Raw genomic sequence first — 12,321 nt, 5'->3', positions numbered from 1 at the left:
ATCATATAAACCAGGTTGTTACTCTGATCATTTGCACCCTGAACACAGTATGGTACATGGTGATGCTCAATAATTAAATATCCTTCTGCACACTGTGACACAGGGTGCTTTCTCTACCAAGGTTAACTGGAAAGTTTTACTTTTTCTTTATAAAAGGGGAGTAGAGCTCTTAAAAATGGGTAAGTGATATGAAATGGAAGATTTGAAACCTTATTCTATATGTGCTTCCTAGAGTTATTTTGATAAATTGACTAAGGAATTTAGTGAGAATGATGGTAATAAAATGCTACTTCCTAGACATCTTTTTGTATCACACATGGTCTTCTGACAATAGAATATTCAGGCTTAAAAATTTGATGAATGCCATGATAGGAATGTTAAAAAAACACTGGGCGACTAATATAAACAGTGATATTCATAGTCATTACCACTGGAAGGGAGAGATGTTTGAAGGCAACTTCTCTGGGCATCGTAAGGGTTCTACATATCTCCCAATTGTAAGAGTAAAACAGTCCTGAGTGAATTGCTTAGTACACTTAGAAAATCTTAGTTTACTTTTGATTAATTCCAACGTCTGGAACTACATTTCCCATACCCCCTTGCACCTACCATTACAGATGTTTATTAAATTCAACCAATGAAATGCACAGATGTGTAGCTTGAGTTTGGAACTGAATTAAGTGTGTGACACATCCATTTTGTTAGCGATAATATAGAACCATAGTGTGGTTCTGCATCCAATAATTTTGGTGGTTACTTCTTCATCCCTGGATAGCAGCTTAGGCAATATATTGCTGCAGCCAGAAGGTGCAATAGCAACTGCAATAGGGGAGGCAGCAATAACACATGAATTTCAATGACTTCACACAAAAGAAATCCATTTCTTTCTCATATAACAGTTCTGCAAGGAGGGGCTAGTAGGGTGGCTTTACTTCATATGACCTTTCAGGGACCCACATCAGCACATTAAAAAACTCCCATATCTTCATTCTCTTTTCCCACTTTTAATAATTACACTTTGCATTTTCCCTCTCAGAAAGCCTGGTGGATTTGAGGAAAGGAGATATTAACAATTAGTATTATTTCTAATACTTCCCTCAACACCTATATTTATGAAGACATTATTCACCCAGTCACCTAAGCTTAATTTGGTATCATCTTTGACATTTTATTTTCTCTAGCTTTTTATTCATAATGCCATATTTAGTTAGCCTCAAAAACATCTCGTATTATTCTTTGCTCTTCCTCTTCTATTCTTGTCTCACCTTTATTACCTCATACATTAATAGCTATTTAACTGATTTTTCTGACTTAATTTCTCCATTTTCCAAACTGTCTTGAATATTGTTTTAGTTCATAAAAATACTATTTTCTAACTACCAAACTTATTGTAAAAATATTAAACACACCTAAAAGTAGAGAGAATACCATAATGAACTCTCATGTACCCATTGCTTATCTTCGACAATTACCAAATTTTGCTGTCTTATTTCATTTACAAAAACTTTCCCCTGTTTTTGTCCTGGAGTATTTAAAAGAGATTTAAGAAATTATATCATTTAAACCAGTATGCAATTCTTTCCAGCAAGAACTATGTATTATATTGTATTATCTAATACTCAGTTCATATTAAAATGTCCCCAATTGTCTCAAAAATATCTTTTTTTTCCTGTAGGTTGCTTGAATAAGAGTTTCAAGTTCTCACAAAGAGGGCATTTGTTTCATAAGTTTCTTATATTTCCTTTAACCTACATTTCACACTCCCAGTTTCTTTCTATGTTATTTATTTGTTGAGAAAACCAGTTCATTTTGTCCTCAAATTTTTCTTTCTAAACTTTGTTGATGTTGTTTAACATGTTTCTCTATCTATTGCATTTTATGTAAAATGGTTAATTATATTTGGAAGCTTTATTCTATTTATTTTCAGTTTTGGAAAGAGCTTGTGTTGCTGGGCACTTTCTCTTGGCTGCCTTACTTTAAGTGATGTTAATTGAATCATCCATTGTGAAGTTCCCTATAAATATTTCTTGTAACATTTTTAGCGTCATTTTGCCTAAATATGTTATTCTAATTTAGTTGAAAATGGTATTTTTTTCTAATTCAATCTTTCTGATTGATCAATAAAAAATTGAGAGTCTACTCAATTTGTCCAAACCCAACCCATCCTTCAATCCCAATTCTCCTATGATGTCTTGTTCAGTAGAGCCACAGCTCCCTTCTCATCTTCCCTGGCACTTAAGTGTTTTGGCTATTTACTGATATCTCACGTACCTGTATTTAATTGCTACTTATCACTTGAAGTCTTCTAGAGCTTTTTACATGTCTTTCTTCTTCATCTGGACACTAAACTTCTTGAAGCATCTTAAGTAAACTCAGCCTTATTCATTTAACAATAACATATCATCCCTGATACATAAAATTTAGATAACATAAATCTTCTAAACTCAGGTTTTAAAAATAGTTTAAGTACAATTGGTATGCAATATTACATTATTTTCAGGTGTACAATATAGTGAATCAACATTTATATACCTTACAATATAATCAACTCACTAAGTCTAGTAATCCTCTGTCACCTGATCACAAACTTATCACAATATAATTGACTATATTCCTCTTCACTTTTTCACCCATTCCACCACTCTCCAACCCTCTGACAACCATCAAGTTAATCTGTTTCTATCAATCTGTTTTTACTTTGTATTTTTCTTTTCTTTTTTAGATTCTGCATGTAAGTGAAATCATATAATATCTGTCTGACTTATTTCTTTGAGCAGGTCCAATTGTCATATATGGCAAGATTTTATTCTTTTTTTATTGCTGAGTCATATTCCATTATATCTACCTCATCTTTATTCATTTATCAATGGACACTTAGGTTGCTTTTATATCTTGGTTATTATAAATTATGCTGCCATAAGCACAGGGTGTATATATCTTTTTGAATTAATGTTTTTGTTTTCTTTGGAGAAATACCCAGAAGTAGGATTCCTTGGTCATATGGTGTATCTATTTTTAGTTTTTTGAGAAATCTTCATACTGTTTTCCATAGTGGTTCTACCAATTTACAGCCCTACCAACAGTGCATAAGAATTTCTTTTTCTCCCTATCTTCACAAACATTTATTTGTTGGCTTTTTGATAATAGCCATTCTGACTGATGTGAGATGTATCTCATGGTTTTGATTTGCATTTCCCTGATGGTTTGTGATGTTGGACATCTTCTCATATATCTGTTGGCCATTTGTATGTCTTCTTTGGAGAATCTATATATCCTCTGCTTATTTTTTTATTGGATTATTTTTTGTTATTGAATTGTAGGACATCAACTCCTAATCAAATATATATCACTTGTGAATATAGTCTTCCATTTAGTTTGTTGTCTTTTCATTTTGTCGATGGTTTCTTTCACTCTGTAGAAGCTTTTGAGTTTGATAAAAACCTATTTGTTTTTTTTGTTTGTTTGTTTCCTTTGCTTGAGAGGACATGTTCAAAAAGATATTATTCAGACTAATGTCGAATAGTTTACCATCTCTATGTTTTTGTCTAGGAATTTTATAGCTTCAGGTCTTACATTTAAACCTTTAATCCATGTTGAGTTTATTTTTGTATACAATATAAGAAAGTGGTCTAGTTTTATTTTTTGCAGTTTTCCCAAGACCACTTATTGAAAAGACTTTGATTTCTCCATTTTTTATTATTGCCCAATTTGTCGTAGATCAATTAACAATATAAATGAGAATTTATTTCTGGGCTCTATTCTGTTCCGTTGATCTATGTTTCTGTTTTTATACCAGTATCGTGTTGTTTTGATTATCATAGCTTTGAAGTATTGTTTGAAATGAGAGAGCATGATACTTTCAACTTTTTTTTTTTTTTGCCTCAATATTGCTTTGACTATTTATGGTCTTTTGTGATTCCATATAAATTTTAGGATTATCTATTCTAGTTCTGAGAAGAATTACATCAGTATTTTGCAAGGGATTGCACTGAATCTGTAGATTGCTTTGGGTAGTATGGTTATTTTAATAATATTAATTCTTCCAATACACAAGCACAGAAGATCTTTCCATTTATTTGCATATTTTTAAATTTGATTTTCCAATGTATTATAGTTTTCATTTTCTTGGTTAAATTTATTTCTAGGTATTTTATTTTTTGATGCAATTGTAAATGGGATTATTTTCTTAATTTCTCCTTCTGTTCATTTGTTATTACTTTATAGAATGCAACTGATTTCTGTATATTTATGTATCTTGCTATTTTATTAAATTCATTTGTTAATTTTATTTGTTTTTGATGGATCCTTTAGGGTTTTCTGTATATAGTATAATTTCATCTGCACATAGTGACAGTGTTACCCCTTCTTTCCAATTACAATGACTTTTACTTCTTTTTCTTCTCTATTGCTATGGTTAGAACTTCCAATATTATCTTGAATAATAGTGGAGAGAGTGGGTATCCTTGTCTTGTTTTTGATCTTAGAGAAAAGGTCTCAGCTTTTTACTGTGAGTGTGATGTTAGTTGTGGGCTTGTCATATATAGAGCTTTTATCAAGTTGAGGTAAGTTCCTTCTATACCCAATTTGCTATGAATAATTTTTTAAATTAAATTTATTGGGAGTGTAAACAATTTTATTGGGGTAACACTGATTAACATTATTGAGTTTTTATTATAAATGAATGTGGAATTTGTCAAATGCTTTTACTGCTTTTATTGAGATGATATGATTTTTATGTTCAGTTTTGTTGAGGTGATGAATCATATTATTTTGTGGCTATTGAGAAAGCCTCATATCCTATATATAAAACCTACTTGATTATGGTGCATAATCCTTTTAACATATTGTTGAATTTGGTTTTCTAGTATTTTGTTGAGAATTTTTGCGTCTATTAACTGATAATTTTCTTCCTTCCTTCCTTCCTTCCTTCCTTCCTTCCTTCCTTCCTTCCTTCCTTCCTTCCTTCCTTCCTTCCTTCCTTCCTTTCTTTCTTTCTTTCTTTCTTTCTTTCTTTCTTTCTTTCTTTCTTTCTTTCCTTCCTGTGTCTTTGTCTAGCTTAAGAAGTTCAAAAGCATTTCTTCCTATTAAAATTTTTGGAATAATTTGAGAAGAATAGTTATTAATTCTTTGATTGTAAGGTAGAATTTGCCTGTGAAGCCATCTGGTCTCGGGATTTTTTTTTTATTGGTAGTTTTTTGATTATTGCTTCAATTTTATTGTGAGTAATTGGTCTGTTTTGAGATTTTGTTTCTTCCCAACGTAGTTTTGAAAGATATGTTTCTAAAAATGTATTCATTTTTTTTTGGTTGTCCATTTTTTTGGCACATAATTGTTTATAGTATTCTTTAATAATTTTTTTTGCATTTGTTTTGTCAGTTGTAATCTTTTTTTCATTTCTGATTTTATTTATTTGGGCTCTCTTTTTTTCTTAATGAGTCTGTAGATTTTTTTTCAATTTTATTTATCCTTTTAAATATTTAGTTCTTAGTTTCATTGATTTTTTTTGTCTCTTTTTTATTGCCTCTCTGATCTTTATTATTTCCTTCTTTTTACTTATTTGGGTTTTGTTTGTTCTTTTTCTAGTTCTTTAGGTGTAAAATTTGATTGTTAATTTGAAATTTTTCCTGCTTCTTTTTTTAAGTTGCTCATATTTACATTGTAAAATTCAATGAGTTTTTTTCAATTAGTGTTAGCATACAATAATATATTAGTTTCAGTTGTACAGCATAGTGATTAGAGATCTATATAACTCACAAGGTGATCACCCCACTAAATCTAGTACTTCTCTTCCCCCTTATATATTTATTACATTATTAACTATTTTCCTTATGCTACACTTTATATCTATTTTGTAAATATCCATTTGTATTTCTTAATCCTTTTGCTCTTTTTTGCCCTCTCCCCCAACTCCCCTTCCATTTAGTAGCCCTCAAAACATTCTCTGTATTTTTTAATTCATTTACATTTTTTATTGTTATTGTTTATTTCGTTCTTTGGATTCCACAGGTATATGAAATCATGTGATATTTGTTTTAATCTGATTTATTTAATTCAGTGCAACACTCTCTAGGTCCATTAAGGTAATATTTTTTTTCATTCTCTTTTATTCCGTGCATGTCTTTTAATCTGAAGTGAGTCTCTTGTAGGCAGCATATGTAGGGGTCCTGTTTTATTATCCATTCAGGCACTCTCTCTTTTGGTTGGAGCACTTAATTCTTTTTCATTTGAGGTACTTGTTGATAAAGATGTAGTTTTGCCATTCTTTATTCATATTTTTGATATATATATATATATATATATATATATATATATATATATATAGTTTGTTTGTTTTGTTTCCTTAAAGAAGTCTCTCTGACATTTCCTGTAATTCTGGCTTGGTGCTGATAAATTCCTTTAGCTTATTTTTTATCTGGGAAGCTTTTTATCGGTCCTTTGACTCTAAACAATAGCTTTGCTGGATAAAGTATTCTTGGTTGTAGATCCTGGGTTTTCATCATGTCAAATGTTTGTGTCAATCCCTTCTGTTTTGCATAGTTTCTTTTGAGAAATCAACTGCCTGTCTATGGTGCTCCCTTGTAGGTAACTAACTGCTTTTTTCCTGCTGCTTTTAAGATTCTCTCTTTGTCTTTAAGTTTTGGCATTTTAATTATGATGTGTCTTGGTGTGGGCCTCTTTGGATTCCTCTTTCTTGGGACTCTTTGAGCTTCCTGGGGTTATACGTCTATTTCCTTCCTTAGGTTAGGGAGTTTTCCATCATTATTTCTTCAAATAGCTCTTCACCTTCTTGTTTTCCTTCAGGTACTCCTATGACACAGATATTTTTACATTTAATAGTGCCCATGTGCCCCTTAAATTATTAGTATAATCTTGGCTTCTTTTTTCTTGCCATTCTGATTGAGTGTCCTTGGCTTCCCCATCCAGTATATTGGTGGTTTGATCCTCTTTATCCACTCTATTGATTCTCTCTAATATACTCTTCATCTCAGGTATTATGTTCTTCATTTATGACTGTTACCCTTTTATAATTTCCATTTCCAATTTTATGTTTGTTATCTGTTTGCTAAAGTTCTTACAGAATTCATTTACACTTCCCCTAAGTTCATTGAGCATCTTAATAATTAGTTTTGAACTCTACATCTGTTAGATTGCTTGACTCTATTATTCCTGTTCTCTGTTCTGTTCTCTAATATGGTTTCTGCTTCTTTAACTTCCCATATTAGCTGCCTTTTGTATCTTTTTCTAGGTACTAAGCAAAGCTCCTAAGTCTCTCTGTCTTATTAGTATGCCTTTGTGTAGTAGGTGTCTAGTGGCCCAGTCTTGAGAGGGATTCAGCTGCAGGCCAAGTTTAACCCTAGCCTGTGCTCTTCTGGGGCCATCTGTTAAGATTCAGCAAGCACCCCACAGATGTCGTGCTTATAGCTGTCCCAAGAGACCACACCAGAAACTGAAGCCAGCTGCCACCAGTGTGAGTTTTTGAGTTGGCTCAGTAAGGAGCACCAGACTCTCTGATGACACACCTGGATGTGGCTTGGGTGGGGCTGTGAATTGGGGAAGATTGAGTTTCAGGGAATCCTCTGGGAGGAGTAACCTCTGTTATCCAATTCGATGACATTCGGCTATGGTACTGCTGAGTCTCTACACTGTAGTGGGGAGGACTCAACAAGGGAACAATGGATACAGCCAGCATTTCTTCCTCTGTCCAACAACTCAGTGTCCCTGTAAGTTTCTGGTGCTCCCTGCCCTCCGCCCCCGTGCAGCCAACTGGGCACTGGTGCCCAGAGTGAGCAAGTCCATCACCGCAAAAGTCTGCTCCCAGACTGGGCCCTTTTAAGAAGCATCTGAAGCTGCTGGCTGCCACTGCCATAGCCTCTGTCCCACTCAGCTACTGGGATCGAGTAGCCTCGCATCTTCATCTCCTCCTATCTTCTACTGTTGCAGGTTGATTAAGTATTTCTCTCTCTAGTTGTAGTGCTTGTTTGTCTAGATCCCAGGTGACTTTGCTTGCTGGTTGCTCCATTTTTCTGTCACAACTTTGATTTTGTTGAAAGAAGGATGAATGAAGCCTCTATCATCTACACCATTTTACCCTCTAATTTTTTTTTTTAAATATATGTTCTAATTCTTTGTTGCAGTGCTCTCTGGGTTCCTCTATTCTATTCTCAAGTTTGGTGAGAATACTTATGACATTTTTAAAAAAATTTTTTTTTATCAGGCAAGTTACTAATCTCTATTTCATTAGAGTTTTCCTCCAGGATTTTTTCTTGTTCCTTTATTTGGGGCATATTCTAATGTATCTCCTTTATGTTTAACTTTCTGTGTTTGTTCCCATAAGTTAAATGAGAAAGCTCTCTCTCCTAATCGTGAAAAAGTGGATGATTAGAGTTGGGGTGGACACAAGGGGTGCCTGAGGTGTCACTTGGACAGAAGGAGTGTGTTAAAGTGGGACAGTCTGGTGTGTGTGAACTTCTATGCTCTTCTGGTTTGTGGGGTTCAGCCTTATGGGCGCCCATTGCAGAACACTGCTGATTCCATTCTTGATCTGGGCAGGGCTGTTTGGTGTGCCAGAGAGAGGCATGCCCTCTTGTTTAGATTGACTGCTGCCAATCTGGGCTGGGGGTCCTAAAAATTCATGTGCCTCAGCACTCTGCCATCTCACTCTTATTCTGGGCAGGATTATGGTAGGGTTTTCTACTTTGCCAGTGCAGCTTGTCTTATTGCTTTGAATGTTTGTTGCTGGTTTGGTCTGGTGACCCTGTGAACACATGTGCCACAACACTCTACAATGTCCCTTTATTCTTGGTGGGACTTTCTGCTTTATGTGCACAGCTCACCCTATTGTTTTGATTGGCTGCTTGCAGAGGCCCAGTCTGAGCTAAACCTCCCCCATGGGTGCAATTGCTTTAGTGCAGAGCCCCTCTCCCTGCAACCCCACTCATTTTCTCTCACTCTAGGCAGGGCTACCCAGAGTGTGCACACAGTGGTTCCCTAGTGGTTCTGCTTTTGCTCAATGTGAGGCAGTCCAATGTGAGGCAGTCCTGGTGTGGGTGAGTCTCAGCACTCTCTTGGGCCTGCTGGTCTAGCTCTGGATTAGAGGACAGGAACTGTGTGTCCACTATAATGCTCTCTTCTTCTTGAAGAAGCTAGCACCTGTGGTAGGGGTGGGGGTTGGGGAGGGTGGGCATTTTACTGTGGCAGTGCAGGTCTGCCTGAGAACCTGGGTAGAGATCCTGCCTGTGCTATCCAAGTTCAGAGGGAATGTAAACAATGGCTTTCACTGGCTCCTCTGTTCCTAATGTGTCCCTTCAGTTTTCAGGCAGCTCCAGTATTTCCCCAGTCTTCTCTATGAGGTCTCTCTCTTTGTTGTGCAGCTGTTCGGTTGCCCTTATGTTGTCTCTCAGGAAGAATCACTCTAAATATGGATGTGAATTTTGTGTGTTAATGAGAGAGGGAAAGCTCTGTGTCCTCTTATGTCACAATCCTATGACACCCATACCATCTCTAAATTTAGAATTGAACCAATATGGTAGATTGCCAATATGTGGAATCCAAATATTGCTGATAAATATGAACTGTCAGAAAGACAATGAAGCCCTAGGAAGGTGAACAACACAAGAACCTCCTTTTCCCGGCGTGGAGGGTGAGGGAGGGAGGGCGGGGAGGGAGGGAGGGAGGGAGGGAGGAGGGAGGGAGGGGGAGGAGGGAGGGAGACGGGGAGGGAGAAGGAAGGAAGGAAGGAAGGAAGGAAGGAAGGAAGGAAGGAAGGAAGAAGGAGGAGGAAGGCGGAGGGGGGGGTGGTGAGGAGGGCTGGGGGAGGAGAACCAGGGGGGGGAGTCGGTGCCCTTTCCTGAGCCTTACCGTCATTCCTCCTCCTTCCTTCCTTCCTTCTTCTTCCTTCCTTCCTTTCTCTCTCTCTCTTTCTCTTTCTCTCTCTCTCTCTCTCTCTCTCTCTCTCTCTCTCTCTCTCTCTTCTTTCATGATAGGACACTTTGTAGTGACAAGAAGAAATCTAATTGAGTGGAGATTTAAAGATAATGTAGTATTTCATCTGGAGAATTTTGTGAAAATTTATTTGAATTCAGCCTAATCCAAAGCTGCTCCAAAACTATTCCCCTGGATTTTGTGAAGTTGACAAAATATGCTAAATTTCTGCTGACCGAAATGTCTTGGTTTTGTCTATAATTGTCAAAATGGAATTTATTTTCTTGCCCAAATACCATATAATTCCATTCGCTTCCTCTTTCTAATAATATGCATGAAATACCTAAAACATGAAATTAATATTTTTTTCTGAAATCAACTCACAAAATAATTGAGACAAACCTGTGACTTTTTCTTTGTTTTGTCTTTTTATTGAGTTGCTTAAGAAAATAATTATATATCTCGATTGATCTTCCTGTCAGTAAAAAATCAAGGCTGCTTGACTAATGCTGGAAAGCTGGAAACTGGAAGAATATTAGATAAATTCCAGGTACCCCATTTACTGGTGGTATGGAAGAACATAAACTTGCCCTCATTCTTACATGGGTGGGGCCCTACTTCAAACTTTATCTCTGAATCATAACCAAAAACAGAGGGCACTCGATTCTGGTCAAGATAGCAGAGTAGGTAAATGCTGTGCTTGCATTCTTTCATGACTACATTAAAATAATCACAAAACTGTAGAACAACCATCATTGAGAATTGCCTGGAGTCTAGCTGAACAGAAATCCTATAACTAAGGACATACAGAAGAAGCCAGTTTAGACTGGTAGGAAGGACAGAGACACAGAAAAGGCTGGTCCCCACGCCCATGTGTGGCTGTTAGAAATCTGGAGGAATATCTTGGCTACAAAGTTTCCCCCCTGAAGAGTGAGGAATACCAGCCTCACATCAGGCTCTCCAGCTTAGGTTTACAGTTCCAGGAAGAGAAGTCCCCACAACTTCTGGCAGTGAAAACCAGTGGAGACTGTAGCTGAGTGAGATGAAGGGCTGCTGCAGTCCCAGGTATTTCTATTAAAGGGTTCTTGCTTGGACTTACTCACCGATAGTCAGTTACTCTGAGTGCCAGGGCTGGGGAAGCAGATTGAATAGTGCCAGGAACATTTGGGGAGGAATTGAGTTATCTGATTTTAGGGTGAGGGCTGCAGGGGCAGCTTCTTCCCAGACTGAAGTGCTGACAGAAACCATTTTTCATTTGTTGAGCCCTCCCGCCTTTCAGTGTGCAGATGCAGGCAGACATCAGATCTGAGTCTCTATCAACCTGGATAATATCATTCTCTCTGCCCTGATGATTCCAAGAAATCCTTCCCCACCTAACTTGTGGGCCCACTCAAGCTGCTTCCAGTGGCTTTTCCATACAAATGGCCTCTCTAGGCCTATGCTTTGAACTTTTCTAAAAATCAATCTAAGGTTCACAAACACCAAATAAACAGCATCTGGCTTCTGCCTGCCCCACACCTCTTGCAGCCATAAACCTGGCAATAGTGGTAGCCAGCCTCAATTTGCAACTTAGCCTCTCCCAGATATATCCAAGCTCAATGTGAGAAGACAATATTTGTGGATCTCTTTGTGACCCATGCCAAGTGACTCCAGGCAAAGCACAGGCAGCAGGCTTCTTCCAGGAGGCCTTGTGGCCAGTATGACTAGTGGCTGGCCTGGTCAATTATCTTAGTTATAATAGTGGCACTCTAGAGAGAGAAGCATAGGCCACTTTAGTTTAGGGAGCTTAACTCTGTGTTAAGATTGATTTGGCTGTCCCTCCATGTAGTGGCATGGACAGGAGCAGGGGTATGAGAATGGTATCCATTCTTTTTGGACTTTCAGTTAAAAAAGAAAGCCAACTTACTAGTAAGATTGTGGGGGGGGGGGAAAAACAGCAATTACAGGAAACATGGTTACTAATTAATATTAGTTTGAGCAGAAATTCAAATTGGGTTGAAAATCCCTTATGACTGCCTCTTGAATATTTGGACTTTTTATTCATTGCTTCATAAAAAGAACCTATTAATTAATTAGAAAGTATGGCAGATTTCCTGAAATCATTTGAAAAGGCCCACTCAACCATGTGCATCTCCTTTGCTTGAATCTTGTTTCTCTGCTCATAACTGTGCTGTGCATATGCAATATTGAGTGCTCCTATCCCAACCACCTCCTTTGGGTTCTCACACTCTGGGCCACTAGCCACCTGGCCTAACCACCTCAGGACCAGGTACCAGAAAACTACATCCAAAACAACTTGAACAGACTTATATCCAAGAGCCTACTGAAATTATTCAAACTGACCAATCTTAAACCTGTTTACCCTGCCTTGCTTGTTTCTTCCCATGGAAATCACAATAA

This window comes from Rousettus aegyptiacus, unplaced genomic scaffold, assembly GCF_014176215.1.
Source record: "Rousettus aegyptiacus isolate mRouAeg1 unplaced genomic scaffold, mRouAeg1.p scaffold_m13_p_11, whole genome shotgun sequence".
Lineage (NCBI taxonomy): Eukaryota > Metazoa > Chordata > Mammalia > Chiroptera > Pteropodidae > Rousettus > Rousettus aegyptiacus.
Note: the sequence above shows the minus strand (reverse complement) of the source record.